The sequence below is a fragment of the Hippichthys cyanospilos genome, chromosome 2 (assembly GCF_059441005.1).
Source record: "Hippichthys cyanospilos isolate Australia breed blue-spotted pipefish chromosome 2, RoL_Hcya_1.0, whole genome shotgun sequence".
Classification (NCBI taxonomy): Eukaryota; Metazoa; Chordata; class Actinopteri; order Syngnathiformes; family Syngnathidae; genus Hippichthys; species Hippichthys cyanospilos.
This window is the reverse complement of record NC_142370.1, coordinates 32,308,673-32,331,806: the sequence shown is the minus strand read 5'-3', so window position 1 is coordinate 32,331,806 and position 23,134 is coordinate 32,308,673. Positions and strand designations below refer to the sequence as shown.

Genomic DNA, 23,134 nt, shown 5'->3' with positions numbered 1-23,134 from the left:
CCGCAGCTTGTGAATGTCACATGCCCAAACTCAAAACACGGGTGAGCCATGAATGGTCATTTCGTGAGCCTTGAGCAACGGTGATGACATCTTTTTTTAGTCGACGGCAAGTCCCCAAATGGCCGATAGCCGAGAAGGATTTTGCTGCTTAATTCATATTCCAAAGTATACAATATTAAGTCATTAATCGCCAGCCATTTTCAGACATTCAATTCCCCAAACACTTAAAAATAAATGAATGAATGTCTGTACTCTGAAAAGACGTAAAAATAAGTCTTTGGGATTGGATGAGTAAATAAAATTAATCATCATATTTGCATTATAATTCATGGTCAAAGCTATTTGTGTAGTTTTCCTCCTCGCATGCAACAAAAATCAGAATTAAGAGTTCTTTGTAGCATATTGTGTCAACCCAGCCAGATGTAAGAAAAAAAGTTGTTTTTTTTTAATTAAAGGGAACAATTTCATGTGATTTGGTGGACTATGGAAACTGACATGCCTTTTCCTGAGCACAATAGCATTGGATGGGCGGAATCAATTTGTTGAGTTGACAATTGATTGTTGAGTAACTGCATCATTGCAGCAGACATAAGTGGCACTGTTGATTAACTATCAACTCGTTTGTCGTCGGAAGAGAAAGAAGGAAGAAAAGTTTGACTTTTTTCGTCAATGGGTTAATGAGCTTTAAAAACAAAGATTTGAAAAAAAAACTAAATCGTGAAATCACAGCTTTGTAAAAGCAGCAGACGGTGCACGGTGCTTTAGAAGACAAGTTTACAATATTTACTAACAACCTAAATGTGGCATTTAATCAAGTTATGCATAAGCTATGACCAGCTAATTATTTTGTTGCAAAAGCTATGAACAGCAATACAAACAATACATATTTTTGGGGTGCGTTCAATTACAACCGATCAAATGGGATAAAATGGAGAAAAAGACCTAAATAGCATAATACTGGCCCCAAAGCAGGCCGGCCCACCAAGCATCTGCCCTGCACGCCAGATGGTCAGTCAAATCCTCACATCAACCAATAGATTAAGGACACATTTGACTTCATAAGGCATTTTAAGAGTTTGGAACAAGCAATTCCCTACAGTCAATCTAGAAACTGCAATGAAATATCCAATCCAAGTGCAGATTTCAAAACGACCGGAAACATTATCTCGCAGTTCTAAAACGTACGTCACAAGAACAATGGATGCGAGCAAAAGGAACGTCCCTGGCGGGCGAATGAATTAGTAATCGTTATTAGCATTTGGCCGCGTTGTTACAATGTTGCAAAACAAGATGAAACCCCGAGCAAAAAGCAACGGGTGCAGATGGGTCATGAGGCAATCGCGCTTAAGAGAGACAGACGCATTAATAAGTAACACACAAAATGGCTCCTCCAGTCCCCGCGCAGAGATGGCAGCTCTTTTCCTCATCAGTGATTGCGGTGTTTACACAGAAAGTGAAGTGCACTCCTGACTGGAAACGGAGGGAGCGAGCCAATGAGCAAGCACAGGAGGTTACGGAGACACGAGCGGGGAGGGAGGGAGGGAGCCGCGGCGAGAGCGAGATGATGACGGGCGTGAAGGATAAACCCGTGGAAGACGGCAGGAAGACATTCACTTATTTGCGGAGGCTTTAACAGTCTTGATCCTCAATAAAGAGGTGAAGCTGATTAGGTTTATATCAAACAGGCGCTTGTGACGGCGCGCCTGAGAGCACAAATCACAGCAGAGTCAGGTTTCGCCTCCTTTCCGGCTCCCTCCTCACTTGTCTTCCCCGCTCTCCTTTATTCAACAACACACAGCCTCGTAAAGCACCGGGCTGTCAAAGTGACAGATGCAGACACGACCGCTGACCTAAATCACTCTTTTCCACCACATTAACCCTCATGCGCCGTCCACCTTTCGCGCGAAAACACAGCAACAGCGATAACATAAAACATACAATCCTTGCGGCGCACTCAAAATCTTGAGGGCACACCGTTTGTGCTGCCTTCCAAAATCAAAGTGAACGGAATTCCTCAAATACGTGATGCATTTTTCTAGCTGGAAGGCAGACGTCAGTTTTGCGCTTAACAGCCAGTGCCCGTTGCAGTTAACAGCAATTGGTGTGAGCTGAGGTTGTTACGGCATTCTTTTCGATGAAAGAAGCGAGTAGGCTGAACCAACGTCCGAGTCCATCCGCGCTGACACACGGGAATACTACTAAAACTGAGATGATTACGTAAAAGTTATGATGTCTCCGTCTGATCCAATTAAAAATGCACCGTTTAGAGGACGAGGATGTTACGGCATTCTTTTCGATGAAAGAAGCGAGTAGGCTGAACCAACGTCCGAGTCCATCCGTGCTGACACACGGGAATACTACTAAAACTGAGATGATTACGTAAAAGTTATGATGTCTCCGTCTGACCCAATTAAAAATGCACCGTTTAGAGAACGAGGATGTTACGGCATTCTTTTCAATAAAAGAAGCGAGCGGGCTGAACCAACGTCCGAGTCCATCCGGGAGTACTAATAAAACTGAGATGATTACGTAAAAGTTATGATGTCTCCATCTGACCCAATTAAAAATGCACCGTTTAGAGGACGAGGATGTTACGGCATTCTTTTCAATAAAAGAAGCGAGCGGGCTGAACCAACGTCCGAGTCCATCCGGGAATACTAATAAAACTGAGATGATTACGTAAAGGTTATGATGTCTCCATCTGATCCAATTAAAAATGCACCGTTTAGAGAACAAAGGTATTCCATTTGACTCGTTTCTTAATTGTGGTCTTTTGCCATATACACACACAATCATAAACTTGTGTTGGCTTCCAAGCTGAGAGGCTGTGGGTTCGATCCCCCGACCATCAAGACCATGTCGAAATGTCCTTGAGCAAGACACCGAACCCCCAGTCGCCCCTGATGCTGCGTCATCAGTAAATAAATGACTAGTTAGTGTAAAGCGCTTTGAGACCCGAGGTAGAAAAGCGACGTGAAAGTCCATGTTGATATTTTACATCATTCCAAATCTGGTCTCTCTAGTTTACAATACCTAATGTAACGTCCCAGAATGCTAGAAGATGACACAAAGGCCCTGGCTTTGGAATTGATGTCGTCATAAATCAAAATCAAACATCAATCTGAGACAACAGATTGAAAAGCAAAGTTTAGCCTGGGTTGTTAGTGAAAGTTGTCTTTCCTACATGTGCCGTATGTTTTTGCCGCCTTGCTCTACTTTCCATTTTTATTTTCTATTCTATTTCTGGCTGGGCCAGTACTCAATGTAATATATCATAATTATAGTTCCTGAGGAACAAGTAAATGAAAACCATATGATAACTGTATTTTCCAACTATATTACAAAGGAAATACACAGTCTATTGTGTCATACGAAGAAAAATTAAACCAAATACGTCGTATTAGATGCGCCGGTGTACAGATATGAAAAGGCATGATTAACAAGAATTATGCGAAGACACGGCCTACCCGCTGCGTATTATGGTGAGATAGTGGCACCAAAGCATGTCAGAGAAATCCAGACAGCACACAACGCTGTGAGCAGAACAGTCGCGACAACAGAGCAAAATAACGGGGCGCTTTGTATGTTTCTGGCGATGCCATGACATCATTGACACATCATGGCTTTCCAGGTTCTCGCCCCAGCTTTGATCTTCTTGCAGACAAAGTGCTAACTGTTTTTACAGAGAAAAGTCACGCTTCGTTTCCACCAATTCGCACGTGCATTATCGTCTCGGGATTGTGTTTGCGTCTGATGAGATGTGATTGTATGTAATAAAGATCACACCCCCATGCGCACGAAAATCAGAAGGCGTGCTGGACTCCGCTTCGAATGTATCTGTCTAGTGCAGGTGGTTTCCATTTTTGGACGGAAGCATTCTTGAAAGTTCCGCTGGAAATGGACGAAATGCCCCGAAAATGTCCAAACTAAATTTCCTTCCCGTTTCATTTTGTGAGTTTCTTCACAGTAGAAACGACCTTCTACCAAATTTCTTGTCTAGCTTCTTGTTTTGTAGGCTCCTGCAACTCATTTTCATGTGTGCTGCCCACTAGTTGTGCTGTGATCAGAAATTTGAACAACTGATACGCAGGGTGTCACCGCCGATACAAAAGGGACAAACAAAAATGATATTTCTAGGTATATATATAAATATATGTATGTATTAGTGGTGGTGTATGTATTAGTGGTGGTTGGCTCCGTCATGTCGAATATATATATATATATATATATATATATATATATATATATATATATATATATATACATATATATATATATATATATATATATATATATGTGTGTGTATTAGTGGTGGTGTATGTATTATTAGTGGTGGTTGGCTCTGTCATGTCGAATATATATATATATATATATATATATATATATATATATATATATATATATATATATATATATATATATATGTGTGTATTAGTGGTGGTGTATGTATTATTAGTGGTGGTTGGCTCTGTCATGTCGAATATATATATATATGTGTGTGTGTGTATTAGTGGTGGTGTATGTATTATTAGTGGTGGTTGGCTCTGTCATGTCGAATATATATATATATATATATATATATATATATATATATATATATATATATATATATATAGCCAACCACCACTAATAATACATACACCACCACTAATACACACACATATATATATATATATGTATGTATTAGTGGTGGTGTATGTATTAGTGGTGGTTGGCTCTGTCATGTCGAATATATATATATATATATATATATATATATATATATATATATATATATATATATATATATATATATATATATATATATATATATATATATATATATATATATACCCATGAATTAAATACTTTCTAGAGAGCCTTTGTCATGCTTGCTTGGTCCCGAAAACTATTAGCGTTGACACGAAAAGCGAAATAATTTGCAAAGCACAACAGTATTGTTATGAATACACACCATCAACATAAACATCCCACAATCAGCCGACACAGAAGCCATCGATTTTCTAACCAGTGACAGTAAAATAACATTTGTCCGTGACTGAGGCAACACGTTTACGATCAATAATACATAAATTACAGTATCCAATTTTGATCAAATTCAATTATCGTTCATTAAAGATGCAGCGAGAGAGGCGAAGTATGCGGCCAGCTGTCTGGGCGTCACCAAGGCGTGCGGGGGAAGAAGGCGGCAGGGGAGGACCGGGCGTAAATGATTCATGGTTTGATATCTTTTCTGTATAATGGGCTCCTCCGGGGAGCTGCCGGGCTTCTCGGGCAGCTCGGCAACCGCCTCCCCTCGCTCCACCTCGGCCCGTCATTCCTGCCTTTGGCCTCGCGCGAAAGGCGAAAGAAAAAAAAAAAACAACAACAGCTGGGAAGTGCTCGTGTAAGCTACTCGATTCCGTGTTGTTGAACAAAATATCACGGGGCGCACAAAGGAGATGCGCGAAGATAAGACGTCTAAAAACACTTCTCGGGAGGAAATTCTGGGAAAAACACGCCGCGCCGCTAAGGGGAACGAGGGAGCCGATCACCCGCGCTCGCCCACTGAGAGACGGAGAGGGGGAGGAAAAAAAAAAGAAGAATTAAGGGTGTAACGTGTTGGGCTAATCATAACATAGACAGTTTAGTGCCATCTTGCATAATTAAATGCTTTGCACTAACCACCTAATGCATACTAATTTGGAACAATCCACTGGAGGAGTTGGCAGAGCATGAAGCTCCCTGCAAAAGGAGGCGCTTCTTCTTCTGTGTGTCACACACACGCGCGCGCATGGGCATGAAGGGAGGCTAAGGCGCTAAAGGGCAGGCTGAGGACTCGGGAAAAGGTCAAGCATTATTACAACACGACTAAATAAACAGGCCGCTCAGCGCCCGCCGGCGGCGGACATCTACAACACCGCCGCCGCTACCTTCCCGTCTCCACATTTGTCACCTTTATCCACATATCCGTCCGGCTGACACCAGGACTATCTGGATTTTGATCCCGTTGGCTTTATTGCTCTCTTCCTCCCTGCGTTGCACACAGACGAGAAAGGGAGGGAGGCAGGAGCGAGCTTTAAAGCACATTAATATTAATTGCAACACTAGCGGGGGAGATAACACAGACACAGTGCCCCAGCGAGGCAGTCCTTGCACCCCCCCCCCCTCCCCCCCCCCTTTTTTTTTTCTTTTCACAGCACCGCTCTGCAGAATGATGAACATTTCATCTCGGAATCACTTTCATATTAGCAGGGGCTGACCCGTGCCGTTGAGAGGAATTTTTGTTTGTGTGTAGTTACTTTAAGTGGACGTGTGGGTGTGCGCGCCGAGTGATAAAAAGTCAGGGAGATGAATTATTATGTTAGCGGCTCCATCAACAGCAGTAGAAATGTGCTTCAAATAACAGAGTGCTTAAACCAAGCTGCTTTTATCTCCCCTACTACTCCTGGCTCAGCCACCTTTTATATTCCACACACTGAGAGCGCTATTCATTCAGATATGAGCTCCGCTAAATATGGATTCAATCTGATGTTGGGGAACAGCGACAATTTATAGGCTTCGCAATCTCTTTATTGCTACAGTATCTATAGCCCTCCATGTCAGATTTATATACTGTTGCCATCTGTACTGCGCTGTCATGCGAATCCCTCTATTAGAGGTGAGAATCTTTGATTTTTGCGTCTTTTCAAAAGGATTTGATTGACATGAATTTCCGCTTTCATCTATAGATATGCAAAGAATCGTCGTGATCCGCTCCGGTCTGCGTCGCAAGATGGTCACCGTTAGCACTACAGGTACAGTGCTCAACAGGCTTCTATTTGGTAAGCATTAGTCAAGGGTGTCAGTTACCCTCCATTAAAAAATGTATTTGACCAGGATTTCATTATTTATTATTGTTATTACTATTTTAAAATACGAGAATTCTCGTCCATGGCACCGAATGAGTTAACACGCAGCTGCTCTCGTTGCGTATCGCACGTGAGTCCTCCTCAGGCCAATCACATCGTCCTTTTATTGGTTTGTCGGATTCTGTACCACTGTAAGCTAAAGGTTAGCATTTATAGTTGACTGTTTTATACTGTGCCCATATTTCAGTTGAAAATTGGATATGTTCAATCAAAGAATGAATATGTTTATTGGTGAGCAAAACCTGTGTGGCTCCCAGAATGTTTGTTTTGATTTTATTTACATATTGATTTGAATTTAGCATGGTAAATGTTTATTGTAACAAATGTTGTATGATATATTTTGTTTACAAATAAAACAGCAACAATGAGGGAAAATGGATAGTTAGCAACAAAGTGGCAGTTCACCAAAAAACTTAAAATTATGTTTTGGAGCTATAACTTCAATACCGTGATATTTTTGCTCAAGGTTATCATACCATCCGAATCGGATATCGCCCCATGCATTTGAGAGGCCATCTGTCAGAACCGCTTATCACCCTCACCCCTTAAGATCTTGTCAAAAATGACTGTGCTGCCACCTATTGGCAAAGTATTACTCTGCAATACTGTTCTCACAGCCAGCAAAAAAACAAAACAAAACACACAGCCCCCCCCCAAAAAAAAATGCATACTGCGCCACAACATTGATTCAAATCCACTGATCGAAGGCATTAACGAACGAATGCAAATATGAAAAAGACAACAAATATGTTCATTCTTCAGTGACGACGGGTTCCGCGGGAACAAAATGCCGCTATGTGAAATTGTGAATAATGAAGTGCAAATAGGCCCGGGCTTGCCGCACCGATAACGGCTTTTGATTTCGGCCACTATAATCTTGATGTAGAATTTTCATCTCGGCACCACGTCCGCGGCCACTTTTCATCAGCCTCAAACAACGGAAATGGACGAGGAACTCATTTCTCTTTCGACTTATACCGAGTGCGAAATTTCAGCTCGACGTGGCAACAATCAGACAACACGGTTCAGAACCCTGAAACTCATTCTGTCGAAGGCCAGATGCAAGGTGTGCATTTTATGTGAATTTGGCATCAAAGTTGCGAAAGTTGATCTTTAATTGGCTTAACTGAACCGAATGCCAACAATGTTAAATAATGGATGGATGAGTGATGGACCTAAAATGCCAATCTCAAAATCAGATAGCCAAGCAAAAAAAAAAAAAAAATCACACACATTACAAAAGACAAAATGATGGCAAATAAAAAATAAATGATAAAAATGCAGGAATATAGAAAATTGGTTGCAAACAAAGAAACACATTACAACACGCAAAATGCAAAAATTAACCGCAACTTTTTTTTTTTTTTTTTACAAAAACGAAACCCAGTATCACCTAAAAAAACAAAAAGAAAAACAAAAAAAAACAACAACAACAAAAAAAAAGGAATTTCTGGTGAGAAAATGTTAGCATCCTTCTCTTTTCTAATGTGTGCTTTTTTTTGAGATTTATTTTGGGGAAATATGAGTTATTTTTGTTGGGATGTTGCAATTTGTGTTTTGTAATGTGTTTTTATTTTTGCGATTAATTTTTGTAGTGTTTGTGATTTTTATATGATGTTAAATTATCTCGTTTTTTGGTTTTTGTTTTTTATTTGCTATTGTGTTTTGATTTTTCGAATGTTTTTGTGATTTTTTTGTTTTATTTTTGATAAGTATCGGCTTTTGTCAAACGTGAGCTTTTTGTTTGCTGTTTTGTTTTTTGTTAAGCTGTTTTTGTTTCCCTTGTTTGCAGCTAATTCTTTTGTCTGCTTTTATTTTCTGATATTTGATTAGCCGTCGCATTTTGTCTTTTGTAATGTGTTTTTCTTTTGCAATTCATTGTTGGGGTCTTTTTTTATTTGTGACTTTTGACAGCATGTTTTAGCGAAGGGGTGTGTTTTTTTTTTTGTTTGTGATTATTTTTTTTGTTTGCGCAGTCATTTGTTTTTGTGATTCGCACTTACGATCTAGCATGATTAAAAAAAGAGTCGTTTCATTGCATAGAGTCCGACGTGGTTCAAAAATCACTCGATCAAACACTAAACTATGAGTCGCGCTTATTTCAATATAAAAATAATGTCGCGGCAATTCTTTCGTGAGCCGGTCACGGATGTCTCTGCCATCATTCTGGCGTGTCATGTACTGACAAGGCCACGCTTGTGCGTCTTGACTGCACAGCTTTGCCAGCCATTTTCCATTTCCCCCAAAGACTCATCAATGCCCCATTACCAAGTCAAATCAGGTGGTGCTGCAGAGCTTTGCAGAGAACAAGGAGTGCAAAAAAAAGAAAACACACATGCACAAACCACAGGATTCACTCATGAACCCTGCAAGGTTTTCCCCAAGCCTCCGCGTAGGATCACGAATAACGCGAGGAGGTAAAGTGAGGAGAAATCACTGCCGGCCAAATACCTGAGAGACTTTTACGGCTGAGGGAGACGTGTGCGAACCCGTCCCTCTCGGACGCTCTCCTTAAGCTGCCGAGCAGATTGCCATCTCCCGAGGCCGCTAGTCACACATTATAGTTTCTCATTTCACATGCCACAAACAATTAAAGCACGCCTTTCAATCCACATTACCCATGAGCTCCCTTACTGCTAATTAGCTTACAAACACAATACGCCGGGAATCTTCCAGCAAACGGCGACCTCTACCACGCCAAGTTTATGCATCTACAATAAACTCCCAAAGAAAGCTTTTGCGTTTTTATCTCCCAGCAACAGAGAGCGCAAGGTGGATGAGTCCACTGGAACGCAAGCGCCCGCACTCCAAGGGTAGAGTGAAGCTATCACGGAGAGGAGACAGAAATATAGAGGACGTGCCCTTTTTTTTCTTTTCTCTGCCTCTTGTCATCCTTTTTACAGCAGCGGAGCCAAGACAAATGAAACTCTAGGGAAGAGTCAGAAGCGGTCTTGTTTTATGTTGGGATTTTCTCCGTGTGTTAATGGGAAACGCTGGAGTGTTAAATACACAGCAAAGGGGGGGAGCTGGCCCGCTTGCTTCTCAGGGGATGGATCTGGGCCCGCTGGTTGGGAATTGCATCCCAGGAATTGGAGGAAAAATAAAAATACATTTGACTGGAAATGGAGCTATGCTTACAAAAATTGCAATTACCGTATTTTCCGCACTATAAGGCGCACCCTCAATGAATGACATTCTAAAACTTTTTCCAGGTATAAGGCGCACCGGATTATAAGGCGCACCCTCAATTAATGACATCTTTTAAACCTTTTTCAATCACAATATAGTAATACTCAAAGTCATAACAATAATAACTCAAATAATAACTCTCAATAGCATAATAACTCACTATCAATATGAGCAACCTTGTTCGACTGTAAACACACAAAAGAAACAGGTAAAGTTTACTTTATCACTTCATTCCCCATCTAACAATCCCAATCTCAATATTGATCCATGCATAAGGCGCACCTGATTATAAGGCGCGCCATCAGCTTTCTCAAAAAATTAAGGCTTTTAGGGGCGCTTTATAGTGCGGAAAATACGGTAATCCAAATTTTGCAATGCAGTGTGGCTCAGACATGTATATCTTTCCCATACACTAAACATTTTCAAACACAAACATGGCGGTATAATGAAGGCATTAAATCAAACGGTGCGTGTCAATAACATGGAAATTTGCCAACGTATTGTTTATGAGGTCAAATCGTGCACAATTCAGGAGGCTCCACGGATCCCGGGGGAGAATTTTTTTTTTTTTTATATGGGGGGCTGGGGGGGGTGAAGCACAATTACAAGGCAATATCAATGTACTATAATCAACCCCTATCTATACATTGTCACATAAGGCTGTATACGATAGTAAAATATCTTCTGATTCAGTTACCTGTTAAAGAAAATGCAGTTGGTAATGTAAAGTAGTATTACCCTAATATTATTGTATCTTTGACACTAATTCCAAATATACTAAGGGATAGGGACCACAAAAAGGGACAAATGAATCTTATAAAAGCAACATTTGCAGCCTAACACACACGCGCCAGCGTACACAATATGAAACAATAACGACCTATCATTTTTTCATGAGCTCTTCACGATTCACGTCACTCACACATTTTGGTTTCAAAGCCAATGATTTCGCCCAAAGCTTATAGATTTTCATTCCAAATGATGATTCCCAATACATCGCCTTGCAGACGAGTTTTCTAACAAGCGAGCTCGCCTGCCATCTTGCATTTACGCCGATTGTGAGGACACAACATGAACATTCACTTAACACCTCAGATAGTGCATGGGACTGACATTTTTTTCTTCATTTTTTTTCCCCAAAAGAGAAAAATTCGTCATGGCGACGGAGAACTTTAATCCCTGCGCATCCCCTGTGACTCAAAGCATGGCAACGAGTTGGAGGAGTGAAATTTAAACTGCCGTCACAAGACTTCCTTTTTTTTTTTTTTTTTGCATTTGAGCCACCATCTTCTGCAGATAGCGAGCCAACACCGGCCCGGTGCCGAGCAGCGCGTTTGCTTTTTTTTTGCCTGAAAACTGTGACGCCGCACTCAGAGAGCTCAATCGCGTGCGTGAAATCTGCAAAGACGTCAGCCTGACGGAAAAGTCGCGCAACGGCGGTTGCCAATCGTTTTTTTAAATCAAGAGGTGACCCAGAAGAACCCTGTGGGCCGGTCCCACTGGAACGGTTTCAAACGACTTGGGCTAAAGGCAAATGATGAGCTTTTTTTTTTTTTTTTTTTTTTTTTAAATGAAGGGCAGTGTTTGCGCCATAAACAAGACACATGCTGCTATCGATGTTTTTTTTTTTCGTTATTTACATTTATTTATTTGAAAGGAATCCTAAATAAGAGTGAGTTTATTTTGAACTTTCGTTCACTATCGTTTGATATTGCCTGATGATTAACACAGTACTGTAATATTTCACAGAAATCATTCCTACATATTCATACAAGGCTTGAAATATTTTTTTGCAGAGCGGTTTTGTGAATCATTGATTTGGGGAGCAATTTTATGGAGCGTTTTTTTTAGGGACCTAAAGTAATGTTGTCTTAATCAACATTAATATGGTTTGGTTAACATGATGATGATTATTATTATTAGTTATTAATTAGTAAATAAAACAATGACTAAATAAATGAACGCTATTTATCGTCACTGTACGCCGTACAAGAGAACTTCCTCCTGTTCAAAGCACGCATCAAGACAAAAAGTATGTACTTTTATTCTGTAGGAATTTTGAAAGTCCAACAGCACTTGAATGTGCCAAACTGTATGTCTATCCTCGCATCAGCAGCTCCTGGAAACTTGGGGTGTCAAGCTACTCAGAACCGGAGAAAAAATTTCAAAATAAAAACCCAATTATTATTATAATACAGTGATCCCTCCTACTTGGCGGTCTCAGATATCGCGGTCTCAGTACGTCGCAGTTTTTTCCAGGAAAAAAAAAAAAAAAAATCAAAATAAAAAATCATTTAAAAAATGTGCAAAAATGTAAAAAAATTGAAAAAAGCAAAAAAGTACATTATACATTACTGTATTAATCAAATAACGAAGTAATATTAGTTAATAACTATGTTAAGAATTCTTCAAACGTTCGAGTTCGTGACATTTTCTATCTTATTTTGAAATGTATGCTTTTAATTTGTCGGGTCGCGTTGCATTTCAGTTTCCTGTTTCACGTTCTCTCTGCGTCATTCGGCTCGTTACGGTGACGTAGTGAATGACAACGTAAGCTCATATTTATAGTTTATTATCATTTATGTTGATAACGCACGCTACTGCCTATGTTTAGTAAGCGATGAGTGTTTATTCTGTTTATGTGTTTGTTTGTGTAAATGTTGCGCTTTATAGTTAGTAGTTGTTAGTTGTTGCTAACCCGCTAATGTCGGCTAAAAATACAGTCAATTCATAGATTAAGTGGTTATATGTTAGTTGACTGACTTTAAGATTGTTGTTGAATTATTATTCAACAGATACTACATGATAAACCATACATGAGCCAAAATAAATGTGGCGTTCAACGTGATGACTTGCGTACTCTTTCACCGAAGTCTTGGTGCAGATAACCAGTCCTGAGAACAAATTCTCAACAAACTAAGTCATATTAGTTATTTAATGAATATACAATAATGTTAGTAAGGATAATGTTAAATAATAGGAGAAAGGAAATAAAATAGGCAAAAAATACAAAAAATAAGGATTGTCAATGATTACTGCGGCTCTATTGGGGCGTACGTAGAAATCTAGGAACTGATACCCTACTTCGCGGGGGGTTAACACCCCCCATTAACCGCGAAGTAGGGGGGGGGGGGGGGGGGGGGGGTCACTGTATGGCCAAATTGCATTGCCGTCTATGTATTATTTGGCGTGTTTATTTTGAAGTTGGCCTATGTCCTGCTTTGTGTTACGTCATGTTGTTCCTCCAACTACTCTTCCACCTCGTCGTGCGGTGGCGGCTTGAAGCATGGCGATTGTTTCGAACGAATCGCGGCTGAAGTCCGGCAAAACCTGACGCTCACGAACACAAACGAAGCGCCGTTCAAAAACCATTCGGGACTGTCAGCTGGCGCCCGATTCTCTGTTTAGTGAGTCCGTGCGTTTGTGTGAGGGAAAAAAAAAATCCCAAATTTACACTGCAAACAGCGAAGCAAAACCGCTTATCTCAAGCCTCGACATAATCCAACTCAATTTGAGACCTTACTCCCACATCATAAATCAGCACTTTATATTTTCACCGTTTAACGAGACGGCGACTGTGAATCTCACACTTGTTTTTGTTTTGTTTTTTTTGAGAGCCTAGAAAGCTGTCTTGCTGAGTGCCGGTGAGGGAGAAAGATGAAGAGCTTCACCTTTCGCTGCCTTCTATTTGTCCGTTTGTCCCCAGGGGCTTTTGGGCTGCCTGCGACAACAAAGAGGGGGGAAAAGGCGACAAGAGGAGACTATCGCAGCCATCCAGGGGAAGAGGGAAAAAAAAAAACCCAACAATGGAGAAAAGCTTACAGGTAAATAGTGTGTGGGAGCCGAGGCGAGCTCTGGTTTCCAGCAATCAATCATGACCCACTCCTCCACAACAACATGCGCCTTGAGTACAAGAGCAACATCAGATCATATTACAGCTACTTCCTCACTCTATAAATTCATCTGGCTTCGGCTTCCATCTAGGCAGCGCTACAAAACCGACATGATGTGCTTCAAAGACTCGCAATGTGGCGGCACTGACAGAAGCCCAAACAAAAGCGAGATTTAACCTGACTTTCAACTCAGCCGATGATCACACGACGCCGCCGGAGCTTCGGGGCGGCTGACGGTGACAGGAGTAATTTGCTCCTCCGCTGATTTGAAAAAGGTGCGTGTTCCGAGATGACGCGGGGAACAACTTTATTGTCAGTTTGGAGAGGATCTATGGAATCGACGAGGAGACGTCGATGTCGCGATAACCGTCGTCCAGCTCGCCGATTTCCTATGCGGAACTCGCAGGCGCCTCTCTCAATGCATCGGCGCAGCGGTCACATCCGTGACGAGGGGGCTAGAAAATACCTGAGGCGAGCCAAAGCCAGATAGACGGAGCTGGGAGCGCGCGGCCGGGGGAGCGTCTTCATTAGCGAGAGGCGAGCCGCTCATCCTCTCAGTTAATTAGGGCTCGCGCCGCTTCGTTCCCAAGCTGGGGGAGAGGATGTCGGAGGCTCCGTTGCCTTTTATTTCCCGGCCTAGCGCCTGGGCTGCTTCTGCGGCTTTATTAACAGGAAATATCTTTGCAGATTTACAGCTCTGCGGAAAAACATCAATTTCAATAATTACTTGAAACCCGTTAAGAGGGGCACAATATAACAAGCGCTTCCTTTTTCTTTCTTTTTTTTTTCAACCTCCCCACCACCACCGGTGATCTCATTTCCATAGAGGTGCCCTTTTAATGATTGCATATTATAAACACATTAAAATGTACACTGATTTGCCACAGTCACACTTAGCGCTTCAAACACTTTGTGGCCAATCGCCACCCCGGAGGGCTCAGCAAATACTGAGAATGTCACATTTACATTCCACGCCATTACTTCAGCAATTCTGCTGTCACTAAACAAAATAGATGAGCGCCGTTGTCTCGGCAGAGGAATTGGCTGAACGCGCCATCCTTTGGAATATGAATGAACCATATGCACATTAACGGGGGAAAATGTGTAGCAATAGAGAGGATTACAAAAGAAGAAGTCCTCTTGTTAGTAGGCATGGGCCGGGATCTATTTTCTTTCGGCCGCTGTTATTGACAGTAAACACGCGTCCGAGCGTGGTGAGAAATTCAAATTCAACCTTACCGTATCTGATATTACAATGAAACGGATGTCTTGATATGATTTTATTTTGAAGTCGTTCCCAGAAGCGAAAACAGTTGACGCTTTCCACCGCGCAACTCACGACTCGTGCTCAAAACTACAATATCGTTCAGAAATTTCCTTCAATTAACAATTCGGGTGCCTAAAATTATACTGACATATTGTACGGAACATCCTGCCGGCGTTTAAGGCAGCGTGTCGAAATAATTAGCCGCTAGCTAGCGGCGGTCGAGCGCTCCATATCATTCGTCGAGAGCGGCGTGACGACTTTTCAAAGGCTGTTGAATAGACGTGAAAAAGCATGCACGTTTGATTCCGACATCTTGACGGAGTTGCCGTTCCTACTGATCACTTTCGAACAAACCAGACTGACAAATCGGTTCTATGGATTTCACTTGGTCTCATTGGCTGGCAAAATATAGGCAGACAAGAAAGAGGTATCTCTCCTTTCATGTTTACATTTGCACGCCGGATTGCAAACGATCTTGCAGTCTGCTCAATGAAAAAACAGTTTGAAAAATGGGAATTTATCTCCGCCGTTATTTTACATGGCAAATTTTCTTGATCGTTCTCGCGGACTCCATCCGTCTCGCGAGACAGCTCGTCTCGTAGGATTTGTGTCACGTCCCGTCCTTCGTATTATCCTTATGAGTGGACCCTTACGGCGCCGATAAAGGGCGAAGCGCATACGATACATCTCGCACGTTTAAAAAGGCAGAGAAAAGCTCCGTAGTTCAATCAATACGTGCAGCGTATTGCCTTCCCGTCTCCTCATCTTGCTTGCTAATGTTTCTTTCACGAGGCCAGCCCACTGCTGGTGACATTATAGCTACAGCACTCCCACAAGTCCCTGATGGATGGGTGAAAATGGCTGGCGTAAAACACAATTAGTACGCTCCATATGGCTGCTGGTGGAGGAGGAGCAGTGGGATCCCGTGAGAGGCCCCCTTCTTTTGTTACCTGCGATGATCAAACCGTTGTCATAATAATAGAGCCCTTCCAATTGGACCCGCTTAATTTTCCGGGGGGGGGGGGCAGACTACAACAGATCCTTATATCGTGGAACGACTCCTGGCAAACACACTAAGCAACCTTGGCCGAGAGCTTAATCAATAGCTCCACCATCATGATTAATGGCTTATATTGGATAATGGGGAGATTTAACGTGAGGGAAGCGTTACTTCTTTATTTCAGAGCTCAGTCGCATCGATTGGTTATAACTGCGCCTCTTTTTTTTTTAATACAGTGATGAGAGAGCAGCGTTGTGTTCAACATATCGTTATCGCACGGGGGGGGGGGGGGGGACTCAGGCTGTAGGCACCCTGACCGCTCAGCCCGACAAACATTTTGTTGCCGTAGAAATGCAGACACCTTATAGCGAGATGGACCCAACAACAGCTTGAGGCACCAGATTTATTACAAATCGATCTATTAGATAGCGCTGCTGCGCTCCACTATCCTCTCTCTCTTTCTACCCCGATACAGTGGCAAATCCAAACCCAATCCTCAGAAGTCATTTTCCCCGCGCCGGCTTCTGCAACCGAGGCGCAGAGGCGACACGTCCGTCCTTAAACCTGGTCGATGGGGCCTTTAAGTCGCGGCGTACTAAACCGAGGCCCGAGGTGGCTCCATAGCTCTGTCTAGCCTTCCAAGGTGTAAGCAAGCGTCGGCTTGCGCGCCGTCTGCATTAAATCCCAAAGTCAGAGGTCCGCCGCTCCGCAAGAACACCGAAAAATATCGGTGCGGCACAGCTCCGCTATTCTCTCAGAAGAGTTTGGCCGCAAATATTCATCAAGAATTGATGGCCGCGCGCAAAATGGTGCCGACGCAATGCTCGATTCCAGCAAGTTGGGATTTTGTATGAAATGGTTAAAAAAAAAAAGATTACAATATTAATAGTTTGCAAATCCTTTTCGACTCGGGCTGAGCAATAAGTTTGCTCTTGTTTACAAGACGCGTTTACTCACTAGTTGTGGAAATAAGCTAGCGATATCTATTTTTTTTGCACAAGCTATCGATGTTAAATTTCTGAATGATTTTTAACCGCTCCATAAATCAAACCTTTTTTAGAACAATGCTTGTTGGGTTTATTTCTTCAATTAAAATCATAATTGTCCAGAATGACTGAAATCCTACGTACTTATTTGATATATCGTTCAAAAAAAATCTTTCTAGTTTTATCCTAAAGGAGTAGTGGCTGGTACTAAGTTAATTATGGACAAATTCTTAACTTTTTATTGTTAATAATAGCTAAATAAGAAGACTATTCCTTCCAATGTCAAAAAAAAGTTGTAAACATGTTTTGTAAAGCAGCGTTCTGCTACTTGTGCAAAATCTCGATTTCACTATTCAGCTCAAGTTTTGATTAATCACAAATTAATCACATCTTTTAAATTTATTGTCCTGTCTTACGCCAACTGTCCTACAAGTAAAAATAAGGCCAATGGTCATCACAAAAAAATATGAAAAAAAAATCCAGTTTCTTAACTAGGGGCCTTGGAAATGAGTTGTCCAGCTGAATCACTTCCTGTTTTTAAAACCTTCTTTTTTCTTCGTTGGTTTATTCCTCTGTTTAGATGTTGATATGTGTTTTAATCATAATCTGGTTTTCTCCTATTTTTTTTTTTAAATCTTGTAGATGCTTTTAACCTTCTTTATGCATCTTACAGTCTTACATCCCTAGTGTTTTTCTTTTCTTTTTTTTTTTTTACATATTACGGTGTGTTCGTAAATGGGTCTATAAATAAAGTTGTCTTGAATTAGGGGGGGGGGCATCAAATATGTACTCACCCATATTGTTGATGGTGGCACAAGTTGCAGTTTAGAATCTTGTTCTTCTTTTATTTTGTTCTACTTAAACTGGACGGAGATTTGCATAAAAATGAAAAAGACTCATTCATTTTGGGAGGGACGTGCCGATCAATTCTTGAATTGAACTGAATTTTGCTTTGCCATTCACATCAACTTTATATTATACCGAGCCTCCGCAAAATGGAGGAGTATATTGCCTTTGTCAAAACATCAAAATGTCTTCAATTCCATATTTAAAGCTTGTCATTCCTAGTACATTCTGTGGCGGCATCACAAAACATGAAAAGGCCTAAGAAAGCGGTGCAAATATTGCTTTATGTGGTCACAGCAAGTTTTTGCGCAATTTCCGCTCTCTTGTGATGTCACACATGACAAAGATTTGAAAATCATAGCTTTCATTCACTGAAATGTCACAATAAACTCATTCAATCCCAAAGATGTATTTTTACGTATCTTTCATGAATCTAGGCATTATTATTGTTGTTATCATTATTATTATTAAAAGTATACAGGGCTGCACGATTATAGTAAAAATAATCACGATTATTTTGCTCAATATTGAAATCATGATTATTAATCACGATTATTCATTATGTTAGGTCAAACATGACTTGATTGCCTTTTTTAAAAACAAGCAGTATATAAACGGTCATTTCAAACTGAATTTATTCCAATTTCCAATCGAACTTTTCAAAATAGGTTTCACTTGAGAAGCTGGCACCGTATATATTAGGAATCAGGTGATAAACTCCACGCCATTTCACACTGCTAAATATATTAGGGTGAGAAAAGCAGATGCTTTTGTCATGCAAATATATGTGAAACATTGCCCCCTGGTGGTAAGATGACAAAGTGCTTGATTTGACATGTAGGTAGCCAGCTTTTTAAATGTTGATATCGCCCAGGATCATCTTAATTAATCCAAGCAGCCAATATTGCGATGGTGATTAAAATTCGATTAATTTTCTACAATTTTCTGGTGTTGAGGGTCTGACTGTCACTGAATGAGCTGCGTACTTTGTAGCAATTGTAAACACGTCTTATAAATCACTCGTCCATCATTCTGCCAATTTTGCAAAACCTCGTTCATGTTTTAGCTCGTGTTCAAATCTGACATTTTAAACGATGAATTCTCGGCCCCGCCGCTCACCGATTACAATCGAGTTAATATTAACGTTTATAAGGGGGTCAACGCTAAGCAGGGCGAGCTTATAGGAAGACAAAAAGAACAAAAGGTCCCTCCCTCCGTGCCGGCGCTCAACAAACAGAGCGGGCGACGTGGCTTTATGTGACAATATAGATTGCGGCTGAAAACAACTGCCGCTGTCAATCGAAACAATGCGAGCGGAGAGAAAACAGCACAGATCTATTGTGCCGCCAGCCTTTAATCACCTCCATCTTTCAACCGCGCCGCGGCAAGCAAGCGTGCGGAGGAGAAAAAAAAGGTCTTTTGTCTTGCGGAAGGAGTAAATGTGTGTCGCTGGGAAAGAGAGAGAGAAAAGGGATTCGTCCTAAAAGATGTTGAAATATTCGAGTGAGAAAGTATGTCTATGCAAACGTCTTGAGGCGAGCGGCTGCGGGGGGTGTGCAGAGTAAAACGCCGCTATGCGTTGTTTGTTTCTGCGCTCCTAGCACCATGCGGTGTCATTAGATGAGGCAATCTCTTACCTAATAAGTTGTGACACCCACACAACGGCGAGCACTCCACCTCGTCCTCATCATCTTACCCCCCCCCCCCCCACCCCGCCCCCTTTTCTCTATCTCCTCGGGGCCCAGCCAGCTGATCCTACGACCATTTCATTTTCTTTCTTGACTGGGATGGCAAATGGCTGACTGTTTTTTTTTTTTTTTCCCCCATCGCCGCAGCCTAATTGCGCAACTGTTTACCTTTGCTTCACAGATTCTATAAAACTCATCTGCATGAATGTGTCCATGCAGTGATTCCGTTGTGATCCACTAACACACAAGTGGATCACGCACTTCATGAAAAACACTTAAGACTTGAGACTATCATTTATCAGTTTAAGGATATACTGTACATTATAATATATATATATATATATATATATATATATATATATATATATATATATATATATATATATATATATATATGATTCTTTAATGGCAGTGTTGCAGTTGTGCTGCATTAATGCGATTTCTCAAGCTAATTGGAATGCAACCTGTGCTCTGGAAAAAAAACAACTTCAAAATAAAAGCCTAATAACGCTACTGTAGTGACATCCGCATAATACGGGTGTGTTTCTTTTGAAGTTGGCCTATGTAAAGCATTGGTGGTGTGTTTGGGGTTCGGGTGAAGTGAAAGTCCACTTTCAAGTATCTTTTAATGACTGACAAAATATTTAAATTTTTACTGCAAATAATAATAAAATAAACAGACTAAAACTGATTTTAAATGACTATTCATTATTTGTTTGAATATCTTTCCACGGCATTATTTCTGAAAAAAATCTTAACTTTAAAAGAAATGTTTTCTGTGCTTATGTTTTGCAATTAAAATGGATTTAAATTGTTGGGAACGATTCAAGAAAATATAGGGTGTTTTGGGGCGCCATCCCCTGTTCTGAACGCAGAGGGTGATGAGTGTGCAACCACCTTATCTCAGTTTGTTCGCTTCTCTCGAAAATATTTCTACCGTATTCCATCCAGTCGGCCGCATTGTGTGAATGAGCGCTAGCATACACGGTATACAGCGTATATAGTATCAGGGTTACACATATTGGTAACAATATATCTGTTTTTTTTTCCCTTGGGGTTCATTTGTAGCTCTGCGGAGCTGGGCCTCAATCAAAGTCGGCTGAGATATGAGACAGCTCTTACGAGAGGTGAAGGGAAACTGACAAAGAAGACACAACACATCCAGTATCTCGCCTCCGCCGACTTGTTGGGATAAGCCGGGAGAAAATGGGCTGCCAGTGACGGTTGGAGTGACGGGGAGGGGGAGCCGCCGTTCTTTCCTCCTATCTGCCAGTGTGGCTTGTGCGTGTCACTCCAATATCTTAAAACAACACATGCCAGGTTTTTGCTAAAGCCAATTACCGAGCGAGAAGAACCTTCGGACTGAAAAAAGAAACAAAAACGGCGCAAACAAAAAAGTGGCGTTTTTTATGCGAGGCACCGGTGAGGACTAACGCACAGATAAAAACAAAATATTAAAAAAAACAAAAACACTGGAACTTGTAAAAATAGTCCATATGGTTTGTATATGCGATCGAGAGAAAAAAATGCTGACAAGAATTTTTAGCAGGGCTGCAATTAACGATTACTGTCGCTTGTTTATTCCCAAAAATACCCGCGGGAACCAAAATCCTTCAAGTTGAATTTTTTGGGTTCATTCCTTAACTGAAAACCAAAAATACGTCAAATCAATAGTTTTTGTTTTGTCTGCTCAAGAAAAATAGCAAGGTCAACCTGAAATACAGTCATAAAAGAAATTTCATGTGGTACATTTTTTAACTGCTATTTTTTTGACTGACCTGACTTACAAGGAAGAAAAATGATAAGAATCTTAGCGATGTAAACCTCCTATACAAAAATCGTGGTCGTAAATGAAAATCCGCGATGTACAGAGGGAACACTATTTTTCAATTATGGCTTGGCAATAAATGTAATTAATTCAATGGCGTCGTTATTTTAAAAATGTAGTCATTTATTTGAAAGAGGGTCTGAAAATGGCTGTGGATTGTGAATTTGGAAATAGACTAAACGCCATAACGAGAAGAACAAACGGGTGTCACCGTGGTTCGGTTCTTGTGTCTTCACTCTATCGCCGATTTTCATTCATGACCATAAATGTTTCTATTTCAGGTTTACGTCACTATTTTTCTTGCAACTTTCCTCCTTTTTATGTCATACCCGTCAAAAAAAAAAAAAATGCAATATTATGTGCCGTCTTCGGGCGCAGTTGGCGGGGGACACCCTGAACCGGTTGCCAGCCAATCACAGGGCACACGGGGACGAACAATCATTTACACAACTAATCACACCTACGGTCAACTTGGAGTGTCCGATATACCTTCCGTGCAGATTGTTGGAATGTGGGAGGAGACTGGAGCGCCGGGAGCAACTCGCACAGGCACGGGGAGAACATGCAAACTCCACAAAGGAAGGTCCTGGCCAGCTAGAAATGAAAGCGGAACCTCTGTGAACCGCGAGGCAGACGCGCTAACCACTCTTCCCCCGTGTTACCCGAGCGTATTATTTTTCTCGAGCAAATCTCACTCGCCTGTACAGAAAAAGTCGCGAGCTCGTCCCCTCGCTTTGAAACACAACGGCCTTTCGGAAAGCGCAATATCTATTTTCCAATACAGGCTCGCCACGCCGATGCCTTTATTACACCACCTCGCGACATAGCTCGGAGACCGCAGCGCCACATTATAATGGCCAATCATCTTGGCCATTCATGTTAGGGGGAAAAAAAAAATATCCAGTGACGGCATGCGGGTGAAAAACAGCAAGCGGCAATCCGAACGCAGCGTGTCAATGTTGAATTGCCGAGTGTGTGTAATGACAAATCATCCTACAAATACTCTGAGTGCCAGACTGTAGCGAAAATGGACCCCCCCCCCCCCCCCCCCCCCCCTCACATTTTTCTGTCCTACATATTATTGCTCACGGCGAGCTGGCGTTCCTCTAACACACATTAGCCATTAAAGGGAAATAACTGAGGCCATTTCTCTTACGATTAATCTGCAAGCACCGGGATACATTAACATTCAGTGGACGGGGTGTGTCACTCGTCATTTTTACCACTGCTGCGCTTGAGCTCAATTTGAAACACTATAAAACACCCTGACCTCCTCTAACCCGCCAACTAGTCAGATAATGAGGATTTTTCTCCCTCTTAAAGACACTACGGTTATATAAAAAACATCATAATAGAAGTGTGAATAACCTATAAAATTACTGTCAAATGTCTCACACAAGGGTTTTATTAATGCCTCCAGACATTAAGCATTTGAGAACGCAAGCAGGCCCGAGCAGGTGCCTGGAGATGTTATGAGTGTGGGCAATTGGAAAATAGCCCAACGTGTCCATGTCAGGGCATTAAACATAATGTAGTGTTGAGGATAG

At 41.4% G+C, this 23,134-nt stretch overlaps 1 protein-coding gene and 1 long non-coding RNA gene across 3 annotated transcripts in view; one reads left to right on the top strand and one right to left on the bottom strand.

The window, feature by feature from the left end:
- The window catches only part of LOC148428298 (uncharacterized), a 54,428-nt gene extending 34,354 nt beyond the window's left edge, over positions 1 to 20,074 (top strand). The window contains exons 3-6 of one of the 2 annotated variants that reach the window (XR_015868222.1): positions 6,711 to 6,803; positions 13,786 to 13,903; positions 14,064 to 14,247; positions 16,715 to 20,074. This is a non-coding gene — a long non-coding RNA (uncharacterized LOC148428298). Of the gene's footprint in view, positions 1 to 6,710; positions 6,804 to 13,785; positions 14,248 to 16,714 lie in introns of both variants that reach the window. The other variant, XR_015868220.1, reaches the window with a different exon arrangement.
- rerea (arginine-glutamic acid dipeptide (RE) repeats a) overlaps positions 1 to 23,134 on the bottom strand; it is a 185,528-nt gene that overhangs the window by 159,532 nt on the left and 2,862 nt on the right. The gene's annotated exons all lie outside the window — the stretch shown is intronic.